Source organism: Triticum aestivum, chromosome 4A (genome assembly GCF_018294505.1).
Source record: "Triticum aestivum cultivar Chinese Spring chromosome 4A, IWGSC CS RefSeq v2.1, whole genome shotgun sequence".
NCBI lineage: Eukaryota > Viridiplantae > Streptophyta > Magnoliopsida > Poales > Poaceae > Triticum > Triticum aestivum.
Genome location: NC_057803.1, coordinates 403,125,831 through 403,137,578, shown reverse-complemented (window position 1 = coordinate 403,137,578; position 11,748 = coordinate 403,125,831).

Sequence of the window (11,748 nt, the reverse complement as noted above, 5' to 3'; positions counted from 1 at the left end):
CCTCCGACACCGGATCTGGGTCCCCATGCCTAGATCTGTCTGTTCCTAATCACCTCGACCTTGTCCCCCGCCTCTAGTGACCGCCCCGCCATCCGCCATCATGGGAACCGCCGCTGCCATGGCCCTTCTTGGGAGCAAGCGGAGGAGTTGCTCCTCCCGCTTGCCTGCACAGCCGGCCATGCGAGGCCCAGCCAACGTCGGCCTGACTCCTCTCCACCGACATGGGCCTTGGCACATGATGAGATCCCCAACCCTGCTCCGTTTTTCTCTAACTGCCTACCACGGGCAAGAACCGTTATGTTGCGCTCAGCTCATCCTGCTTTTTTCGAGTAAATGATTCGTTTCTGTCAATTTCATCATATAGGCATGTTGTGGTGCTTGTAACTTCTTACCTGTGCAACCGTTGGAGATGATTTATATATGTAAAATGTTGTCCTCTCTGTGCTCTGCATGATGATGCCATTTTATGGCATAATAGGGTTCATCTACATGTCATAATATCTGTTGCATAAGTGCACCCTGATGTTAAATGTTGTTAACTACAGAAAACTGTTATAACTTTCAAACTTTCCATGATGTTTGCCACTCATCCATAGCTCATATGCATATGATTAATTCATATGATTTGGCCTATGTTATATAAACTTTTATGCCATGCCCTTGGTTGCCATGTAAACTTGTTGTACCATGTCTCTTTGTTGCTCTCTGGTTGCCATCATGCTAAATCTGTGAACCTGTTAACAACATGTTCCATTTCGTAAAAAATCATTGTAATTAATCTATGCCTCATGTGAAGTTGTGCCGATGGAGTGAGTTGGAGTATACCATGTCTAATACATGCCCATGTCATTTTCATAAATATAAAAATTGTTATCCTTGTTGTTACGTGCATGCCAATGCAGCATCATGATGTGAATGTTTGTGTTCCTAGATTTCTGTCTGAGAATCGGCTTATTTCAGGTTGCATCTTGTTTTGATGATTCCCATGAACTTGTTGCTCCTATGGATATGCCATGTTCAATGATTTGAGCTCCATGACATGTATTGTCATGCTATACCTTTTGATTCCATGTTTAAGCACTGTAGCATATTTGTTTCAAGCCCCCAACATTCCATCATATTAACTCTGCTCATGTGTATACCTAGTTTTTCACTAAGTCCTAATCTGTAACAGAACATTGCATTTTGCATGGATCATAATAAATTAACCATGATGCTGATGAACCTGAACCATAAAGATGAAGTGAAGTATGTTATCTCTACTTTAAGTTCATATCAGGTTTCTGCCCATATAGTTCCTATAGCATGTTGATTTGATGCTTGCAATATGCCTAGTTGTTGTATTGGGCAGATTGTCATTTAAACTTGTTTTGTGTGTATGTGTTGATCCGTTGCATTGTTTTGATCATGTCCTATATGAAACTTGCTTAGATTTGCATGTACTTTCATAATGTCATGTTTTATCCATGTTTTGTAGTGTTTGTGTTTGTGTTTTTCTTGCATTTGCATTAATGCCATGTTAAACTTGTTTAGCTCATATCTTTTAGGCCGTAGCCTCGAATTGAATGAACTATATCTATAACTTAACTAGAAAAATATGTAGATCATTATGGTGCATTTTAACTTGCTGTGAAACAACTCTAACATAATGTTTTATTCAGAACAGTGCCAATTTCGAAATTTGCATGTGGGGACTCTCCGGAATTGTTATGTGTTGTTTCCAGCCTCATTTAAACTTGCTTTGATGTGGGGTTCTTTCATGCATCATCTCTTACCATGAGTAACAACATTTAATCTTGTCATGCATCGTACTTGGTTGTGCATCATACCATGTTTATGTGATGTGTGTTTACTATGTTGTTTGCTTCTTTCCGGTTGTGCTTCTTCTCGATAGTTCCTGTTCCTCTGTGATTGCGAGGATGCGTTCGGCTATGTTGGCTCGTCTACTTCATGGACTCAATCGTCTTACGAGCTGGATTTCAAGCAAGATGACCATTACCTTGGATATCACTACTATCTTTGCTTTGCTAGTCGCTCGATGCTATCGCTATGTTGCGCTACCTAGCTACCACTTGTTTGTCAAGCCTCCCAAATTGCCATGATAAGCCTCTAACCTTTTCCACCATCCTAGCAAACCATTGTATGGCTATGTTACCGCTTTGTTCATCCCCTCTTATATCATTGCTAGTTGCAAGTTGTTCCATGTTGGGACATGGATATCATGGGATATCACAATATCTCTTATTTAATTAATGCATCTACATACACTGTAATGGGTGGAATGCTCGGCCTTTTTCCTGGTGTTTTGTTCCACTCATGTCGCCCTAGTTTTCGTCACACCGGTGTTATGTTCCTTGACGAGCGCTCCTAAGACATGTGGGTGTATGGGAACCCCATGTCCATCCGCTTAGGTTTCAACTCCTCTAGCAAGGCCCAACTTGGTTTTAATTTACCTAATAACAATTAAAACTTGCATAGGGACCTACCAGCGCCCATGGATAATTAATCAACAAACCGGGTCGGTGCTCCTCATGAGTGTTGGTCCACCTACCTAGAAGTCGGCGGTGCCGCCTCAGGGTAACTTGGTGGTATTTTAGCTATCGTACACTTTGCATAGACTGTGTTGTCCTGAGAATGAGATATGTGCGACTCTTATCGGGGTGACGACACAGCGGGTGGTCTTCCTGGTTTAGTTTTGCCTTTACAGAGTGGCTTGTCCACCAGAATTCCTTATCGTAAGCATCATGTTCTTCATGGTGTGAGGATGTTCCATCGAATGTGTGTGGTAATTTATCATGGATCACATGGAGCACCCCTGCAGGGTTAAATATTTTCGGAAGTTGTGCCCGCGGTTATGTGGCGACTTGGAAATTTACAATATCCGGTTGTAGAGAACTAGACACCAGATCCTAATTAAAATACACCAACCACGTGCGTAACCGTGATCATCTTTTTTCGAGGGAGTTCGGGACGAGAACACGATGGGGTTATGATTGACTCATAAGTAGTCCAGGATCACTTCTTGATCATTATTAGCTTGTGACCATTATGTGTAGTTTCTCTTCTTATTCTTGTACTCGTAAGTTAGCCACCGTACAAATGCTTAGTGCTTGTTGAAACCACACCACTTATCCATTACATACCCATTAAGCTTTGCTAGTCTTGATACCCATGGTTATGGGATTGCTGAGTCCTCGTGGCTCATAGATTACTACAACAATAGTTGCAGGTACATGTAATGCAATGATCTGACTTGAGAGTGATGTTTTGTTGTTTTGGAGTTCTTCCACTTCTTCTTCTTGGATCAGGGGATAGGTTCCTGGTCAGCAGCCTGGGCTACCAGGGTGGATGTTGTTCGTCTTTTTTGTTTGCTTTCACCGTAGTCGGATGTTGCTCTTCTGTATGTAGTTGGATGTATTCTTGTGGAAAATGTGTGGATTTGTCTGTATTCCCATCTATTATGTAATGGTACGATGCAATGATATCCAGCTTGAAAAGCGCCTTTAATATGTGCTTCTATCCTTGGTGGGACCTTCGAATTCCTCGAGGATAGGATTACATATTGAGTGTGACATGTTGGTATCAGATCCTCGACTGACCATAGGAGTCCCCCTTGCTTGATCGTTGCTTGGCCTTTGTCGAGTCTAGCAGGAAAAATATTTCTGGAGTTTAGTTATATCGGAGAGTAGGAATTCTTTTTACTCCTCATCCCTACGTTGCTCTGGTGAGGAATCGTGGCGTACGGGTTTTGACTTACTCCTCTTCCCCTTCAAATTTTCTTTAGGATCACTCGGTTATTTTTTATCATTGCCATGTCAGCTCTCGTTTTTTAAACCGGTGCACTTCTCTTCAAGTTATTCTGTCGTTTTCCTAGTCCCGGTTGTTTTAATTTTTCTTTTCCCACCCTCCCACCCTTTGTCTTCACGGAGTCTGTAGTCTCGAATGAAGTATCCTTTTATTCATGTGTAGCCACTTCATTCTTTCCTGAATTGTTTCAACGGGTGAATTCTTCTCTAGTTCATCATTCTTTATCTTATTTTCTTTTGCGATGGATTCAATTCAAGTTTTTCAGGTTGATCATATTCCTTTCCTTCGCTCAAGTGTTTCCCTTGCTCATTCGCCTCTTGCCGTTTAATAGTTCCGAAGTGCTGAAGACATCTCAAAAGATTCGTGTTCCGTTCAAATTAATTCAAGGTTGTCACCTCATTCAAGTCTTTCAATTGTTCTAGTGTATCATCTCTCTTTCAAGAGATCATTTTCAATGGTGTTTTCTTTTAGTGGGACCTAGCCCATAGGTTTTTCCCAAGGATCTTACCTGACTCTAATTTTTTTTGGAGTATTTGCTAATTCTTACCGAGTTTGATGTCAGAGTGAATTATCCTCAGTCAATTGTCTTATTTGGAATTTTCTTCAATTCCTTTTCATTTTCTCCCTTTCATCCACTTTTTCTTCCGTCTCGCTTCTAAGATCTCAAGACGATATCTTCTGTTAGTGGGGGAGTGTTGTGACTCCCCAAGACTGATGCGCGAGATGCCTTTCATTTATTTTCGTTGACCTCGTATGTTTTGTTTATTTGTTTCATTCATTGCCGCATCATTCACATTGCATCGGCACTCGTGCTGTCATTCTTTTCAAACTTGCATCCGTCCGTAGTTGCTGGGTCAACCAGTTCTCTTCGTTGTTCGTTCTGAGTTGAACCACACTCGCACACGCCCGCGACACCTCTGAAATATTATATTATTTGTCGGATACAAATATTCTCAGAATTTGTTGAAAGTCAGCGTGTGGTCTTGTTATATTGTCAGTAGACCACCTGCCAAATTTCGTCACGTTCGGAGTCCATTTTACGCCCCAACGGATAACTATAGTGGCACTATAGCCGGTTAAATTTCGGACGTTTTCACTATCTGGAAACTGTTGCCGGGCTGCTCTCCTTCTTCTCTTCTCTCAGCCCAACCCACATAGACAGCCCACCTACTCCCCCCTCTGTCCAGAACCGTTGGACCAAGATCAAATGGTTCCAAAACTCCCCCAAATCCCCCAAATCCCTAATCCCTAGACCCCCTGCTATATATTGCATGCCTCCCCCTTCGAAATTTGGGCATAACCTACTCCTAACCTTACCCCCACCTACCTCTAGCCGCCTCCCTCCTCCATTTCAGTGCCAGTCGAACCCAGCTCCACCTCCCTCCTCCATTTCCACTTCGAAAGCATAGATGATAAAAATGGAAGGTAGCGAGATGAATCTTTGTACGAGTGATATTGACATGTGATCTCATGTAGCGAAGCGACCTCAAACGGTCAAGTCTCTATGCTTCAGTGTCATCCCTGGATCGGTAATGCTGAGACACATAGTAGTCGAGGATTTATAACAGAGTAGCAATCACACACTTATTACATCGAATGTCTCCAAAGAGAACTTATTACAATAAATATGGCTTAAGTCCATCTAATACGATAACAACGGAAGGCTTGGAAGATAAAGTGAGTCCATCAACTCCAAGGGCATAGCTGAGCTGCACGGCAACGACCTAACGAACCTTACTCCTCGTCTGAAAAGTCTGCAACATAATACGTTGCAGCCAGAACATGGAATATGCCAGAAAAATAACACAGTAGAGCAGGAACAGAATAATGCTATCACTACATGCATATTTGGCTGGTGGAAAGCTCTATGGTTATAGTTTTGCGAAAAGCCAATTTTTACCTACAATAAAGGAATTGATTTTAATTTAACTATCATGGTAGTTGAAACATCATTGAGAAGGTTCCTCCAACTCAATCCCAATTAAGGTGATTAACAACCCAACAATATTATTGTTAGGGTGATGAGATACTTAAGATACTCCAAGTACTAGATACTCAAGATTGTCCATAACCGGGGACACGGCTAACCATGATTAGTTTATACACTCTGCAGAGGTTTGCGCACTTTTCCCCACAAGACTCCATCTCCTCCGTTGGTTTTTTCTCACTACAGGGTGTTTGAGAAACGGATGACCGAGACATAGTCTTTCAGAAACATTAACTCTCTACTCCGAGCAGACCATACCAAACCTACAAACCCACTACCTGCTGATCCACCTCTTCAAACGGATGCAAGAATGATCTATGTATAACATTCCATACTTCCTCTTACGGCTCTCAATCTGTTGTTGCTTCCCTTTAACCATAGTGCTTTGCAGCATCTGTGGCCACATCATCAGGGGCATGGCGAGATAACTTGCTAAACTCATCCGCGTACTGAGCCACAGTACGGTTCCCCTGGCATAGGTTGCAAAACTCACGCTTCTTCATACTCATTGCTCCAGTTGAGACATGGGATGTACGGAAAGCTTGCTGAAACTGGTCCCATGTCACCGTGGCTATAGGGTAGGTGACAGTGTAATTCTCCCACCATGATGTTGCTGGTTCATCCAACTGATGTGCGGCAAAATGCACCTTTTCAGCATCAGTACATCCTGGAGTGGTTAACTCCCTTCCAATCCAGCGGAGCCAATCATCTGCTACTATAGGCTCGGTGCTACTGGAAAACACCGGCGGCTGCAACCTCGGAAAACGGGCTAAGTTGTCAACTGGTGGTGGATTGTTGTTGTTGTTGTTGCCTTGGTTCTGAACTAACAACTGCATCAGGGTATTCTGCTGCTGGATCAACTATGTGAGCTCGGGTGGGAAAGCAAATCGAGGGTCACGTCTCGGAGGCATCTGATGGGTTTAGAGGGGAGAGATTAGAATAGAATGAAGTATAATGAGAAAGCACTACCCATATGCACATGAGACAAACACAAACATTTCAATCAATCAATCAAGCAAGGCATACAATCAATCTAACTATCGCAAAAGTGCTCGGACTACTTTATTTACATGGTGGAATACTACTACTGATATGGTGGTCTACTAAAAATATTCCTGACTTGAAGACTTCATGATATCTGCTCCAGCTTCCTCTTCAAAGTCATCATCGCTAAGGTCGGAGTCGGTGTCGTCGATGATGATGTAGTCCTCCGGGTGAATCTCCTTGGGTTCTTCATCTTCTTCTACTGGTGTGGGGTCTCCCATGAATATTTCGATCTTCTTAATTAGGTCATCATTCTTCTCCACTAGTACGATGATTTCCTCTTCATAATCTTCATGTGTAGCCTTGAGTTCTTCCTCCAGTTCCGCGATTCTAGTCATTTCCTTCTTCAAATCTATCATGTCTGAGCACATCTGATTCTCCTGACGTCGAATGTGCTGGTTTAACTCCTAGATGAAAGCTGCAATTGATCTATCCTTCTTGGTACTGATCATCTCCCATTGCTCGTCTCGGCGCCCACATATCTGGTAGATAGTGTCCTTAAGATCCTTGTGATATACTTCTCCAATGCGTACCATGGTGATGTGAGCTGCCATACTCTTTCCTAAACTCCAAGTTGGTGCGTCAAAGGAAAACTCTATAGGTTTAGTGACTGGCATGAAGGTCCTTCCTGGAACTTGAACTTGACTCATCCATCGCTCCTCTTTCGGCAAAGTGGTGTTGTAGCTCCCGGTGAAGCTTGGTATTCCTATGTTCAGGTACCTAGTGACTTCCTTCAGGTGTCTTCCAAAAGGTGCTTCTTCATCCGGTTGTGCAAATTTGTTCCTTGCGTCCGCCATCCTAAAGAGTAGAAAATGGAGAGAAGTCAGAAGTGAGAAGAGAATAGTGATCTATGGCTTTAGCTTAGTGGTCGTGTCCTACACTCAGCGTGTGCTCTGATCCCATCTTGTAGCGCCCGACCTCAAACGGTCAAGTCTTTGTGCTTCAGTGTCATCCCTGGATCGGTAATGCTGACACACACAGTACTCGAGGATTTATAACAGGGTAGAAATCACACACTTATTACATCGAATGTCTCCAAACAGAACTTATTACAATAAATATGGCTTAAGGCCATCTAATACAATAACAGCGGAAGGCTTGGAAGATAAAGTGAGTCCATCATCTCCAATGGCAGAGCTGAGCTGCACGACAACAACCTAACGAACCTTACTCCGCGTCTAAAAAGTCTGCAACATAATACGTTGCAGCCCGAAAACGGGTCAGCACATGGAATATGCTGGCAAAATAACACAATAGAGCAGGAACGGAATAATGCTATCACTACATGCATATTTGGCTGGTGGAAAGCACTATGGTTATAGTTTTGCGAAAAGCCAATTTTTCCCTACAACAAAGGAATAGATTTTAATTTAACTATCATGGTAGTTGAAACATCATTGAGAAGTTTCCTCCAACTCAATCCCAATTAAGGTGATTAACAACCCAACAATATTATTTTTAGGGTGACGAGATACTTAAGATACTCCAAGTACTAGATACTCAAGATTGTCCATAACGGGGACACGGCTAACCATGATTAGTTTATACACTCTGCAGAGGTTTGCGCACTTTTCCCCACAAGACTTGATATCCTCCGTTGGTTTTCTCGCACTACAGGGTGTTTGAGAAATGGATGACTGAGACACCGTCTTTCAGAAACATTAACTCTCTACTCCAGGCAGCCATACCAAACCTACAAACTCACTACCTGCTGATCCACCTCTTCAAGAGCTTCACGTAACTTACCCAACTATGCTAGAGCCCATAATAGCTTGTGGCTGCACACGTAAGTTTCTAGCATGAATAATCTCAGCTCCCTTTGAGCCTGGTTGGCGGTCCATAGGAAGATCACACGGGTACTCCGGGATTTCCGAAACTACATGCAGCACTGGTTACTCCAGGTGCCTTAATCCACCCAGATGTGTATTTAAGTTGCCACCTTAAGTTGAACCATTAATTAACAATCTCACATCTATCATGGATTTCACTCACCCAAACCACGTCTACGAGCATAGCATAGCAATGTTAGCAACGCGTAGAAGTAACTCCCAGCGGTTTGAATGTAAAAGGGTAATAGGTTCTACCTCATCAGCTACTTCCCAACCCACATATTAATGACATCCTAACCATGCAATGTTTGAGGATTGGAACTATGCATAAAAACTGGGTTATAAAGGGATCAAGCAAAGAAACATGGGTAAATCTATCATCCAAATAACACGCTTCACACTCCGGGAATTCTATCATAAACAAACAATAACTTACGTAAGCAATCAAGCAAATAAACATGGGTAAATCTCAAATAAGAAGATCTAACCAGAAAGTTCAACTTAAGAACTCCGATTTGCAAAAAGAATCAAATCAAACGGAGCAACGAAACTCAAACGGCGAAAGAAACAAGATCCATTTACTAATCTTGACGTAGGTCAAATTTTACAGTAGAAAAATCTTGTGCAAGTTGGTTAAGCGGAAAGAATGTCTCGAGACGAAGATCTAGGCGCTTGAATCGCTTGATTCCGATTAACGAGCGAACAGATAAACTAGAACGAAAATCGGATCAGAAATCACGATCAGAAGTAGTCGCGGAATAATCCGATAAAAGGAAACTGACGAACAGGCTAACGAACGAGCGTTCATTGTCTGTAACTAACGGGAGAAAACCGTTCGTTAAAACGAATGTCCGCGAAAAAGAAAAACCGAAAAAAACGGCGAACCGAAAAAAAACAGGCTAGGGTTTTTCCAAAAAAACCGGATTGTTTTTTTAAAACCAAACAGTGGCGAGGTACCTGCGGCATGGCTCCAGCGAGGAGGGGCTCGGGCGGCGGGGAGGCAGGGCTCGCGGGGCAGCGAAGCGGCGGCGGCGGCGGCTTGCGGCAGGCGGCAGGGCGCGGCTCGGGAGTGGGCTGCCGGGCGGCGGGGTGGTGGTGGTGGCGGGGCTCGGCGGCGGCCTTTAAAGGGGGCAGGGGTGGCGGCTTGCTTGGTTGAGGGGGCACCCGGGGAGGAGTCCGGCTCGGACTCCCCTTGGCGTCCGAGCTACACACGGCGGCGCGCGCGCGAGGGAGACAGCCGGGACGGGCCGGCTGGGCTTCGGCCCAGCTGGGTCCGGAAACCTTTTTTTAATATATTTCTGCCAAAACTAAGAAAAATCTTAGAAAATAAAATAAAAATCTAAAAATTCCAAAGCAAATTTTCTCCGTCTAAATAAAATATTTAGAACGAGATGAACATTTTCTTGGCCCTAAAATGGAATTTTGAAAACGTGCAATTTTTCTAATGCAAATAAAATCCAAATAAAATCCAAATCCAAATAAAATCAAATATTTGATTTTAATATTTTTCCTCCAATATTTCAATTATTTTGGAGAAGTCATATTATCTCCTCTCATATATTTTAATATGAAATACTTTCGGAGAGAAAAATAATTAAAACCAAAAGTCCTTGTTTCAATATTTGATAAAAATCAAATATGAAATCTGGGAAATCCCCAACTCTCTCCAAGGGTCCTTGAGTTTCTTAGGATTTCGAGGATCACGAGACGAAATTCAATAAAATATGATATGCAAGAATGATCTATGTATAACATTCCAAATTGAAAATTTGGGATGTTACATCTCATTCGTGGTCTCTTCCAATACACTTGATTGTGTGTGAGGTATTTCTTGTCACACACAATCTTTGAGAGAGATTTGTTAGATAAAGTGAATTCTATGAAACGATTTGTGACAAAGGATAAGCCATGAAGATTTTCTCAGAGCACAGTTTAAATCGACACAAGACATAGGTTCCTTGAAAGTTAGATACTCAGGAATAATCAGATAAGGAAAAAATATTGGGATATTGCTCGGAGGAAGTTTTCCTACAACAAGGTTGGTACGATGGATATATGCAGGAAAATTTAAACTGAAGCTGACAATCTTCTCCTTCAAGGTTAGATGGTGAAAGAGAATCAGTATAGACCATCTGACCAAAAGACATATATAATCTCAAGGAGTAGAACATCTCTGTTAGAGAGGCATGATTTCCAATCCTCTTTGAACAGCTTTCGCTTTCCCTGCATGATAGATAATTATCAAGGATAATCATTGCTAGGGAGTAAACATTCAATAGCACCTGCAAACATATAGTTGGAAGCAAATAGCATTGTAGGGGGGTTTATTAATAGTACATGAAGACCGAGTATTTCAACACCATAAATAGTGCTTTATGTTTCAGAAGCAAATTGTTCAACGAAAATCAAATAGCTCGATGGAAAATAGAATGGTGAATGGAAACACCCTGCAAATAACCCGTTGATCTATCACTTGATCTACTACTCCCCCTTTTGTCAAAAAGGAAAGAGATTGCATATGAGGAACTACTCATCTGAAGAACCCTCATAACCAGAACTCGAACTATTCGAAGATGTAGAGGGAGCAATGGTCGAGGCCAAAGTAGGAGTTGGAGATGCAGCACGAGCTTTGGTATTCGCTTCAGGAGTAGCAGCGTGAGGTGCTTCTAGCTTGTAGATGAAGTCATTGTCATGTCTTCATGAATATCATCAGGTTCGACAAACAGCAGGTCAGTTGAGGCAGAACACTGAGGGAGCACTGGTGTTTTCCTTTGAATCCGAGGTTCTTCAAATAGCTCCAGATAATCATATTCCTTTTTATGCCCTTGGCTGAAAGTTGCTTGCAAGTGAAATTCTTGCGAAGAAGTTTCCAGGAGCGCTTCTTCTGTTCTTCCTCATACAAGAGAGCTTGTTGAGCATAATCATGAAGTAGATTTAATTTAGTCATCATCTCTAACTTTTCTTTTCTATCGATATTGATATGGCTCTCCAGGGCTTGCTCTGTGCAAAGACAAATCTCATAGATAGAAGGATTTTATTCCTGAGGGATTTCAACTCTTGCTTTCTTAACTTTCGGGGCTC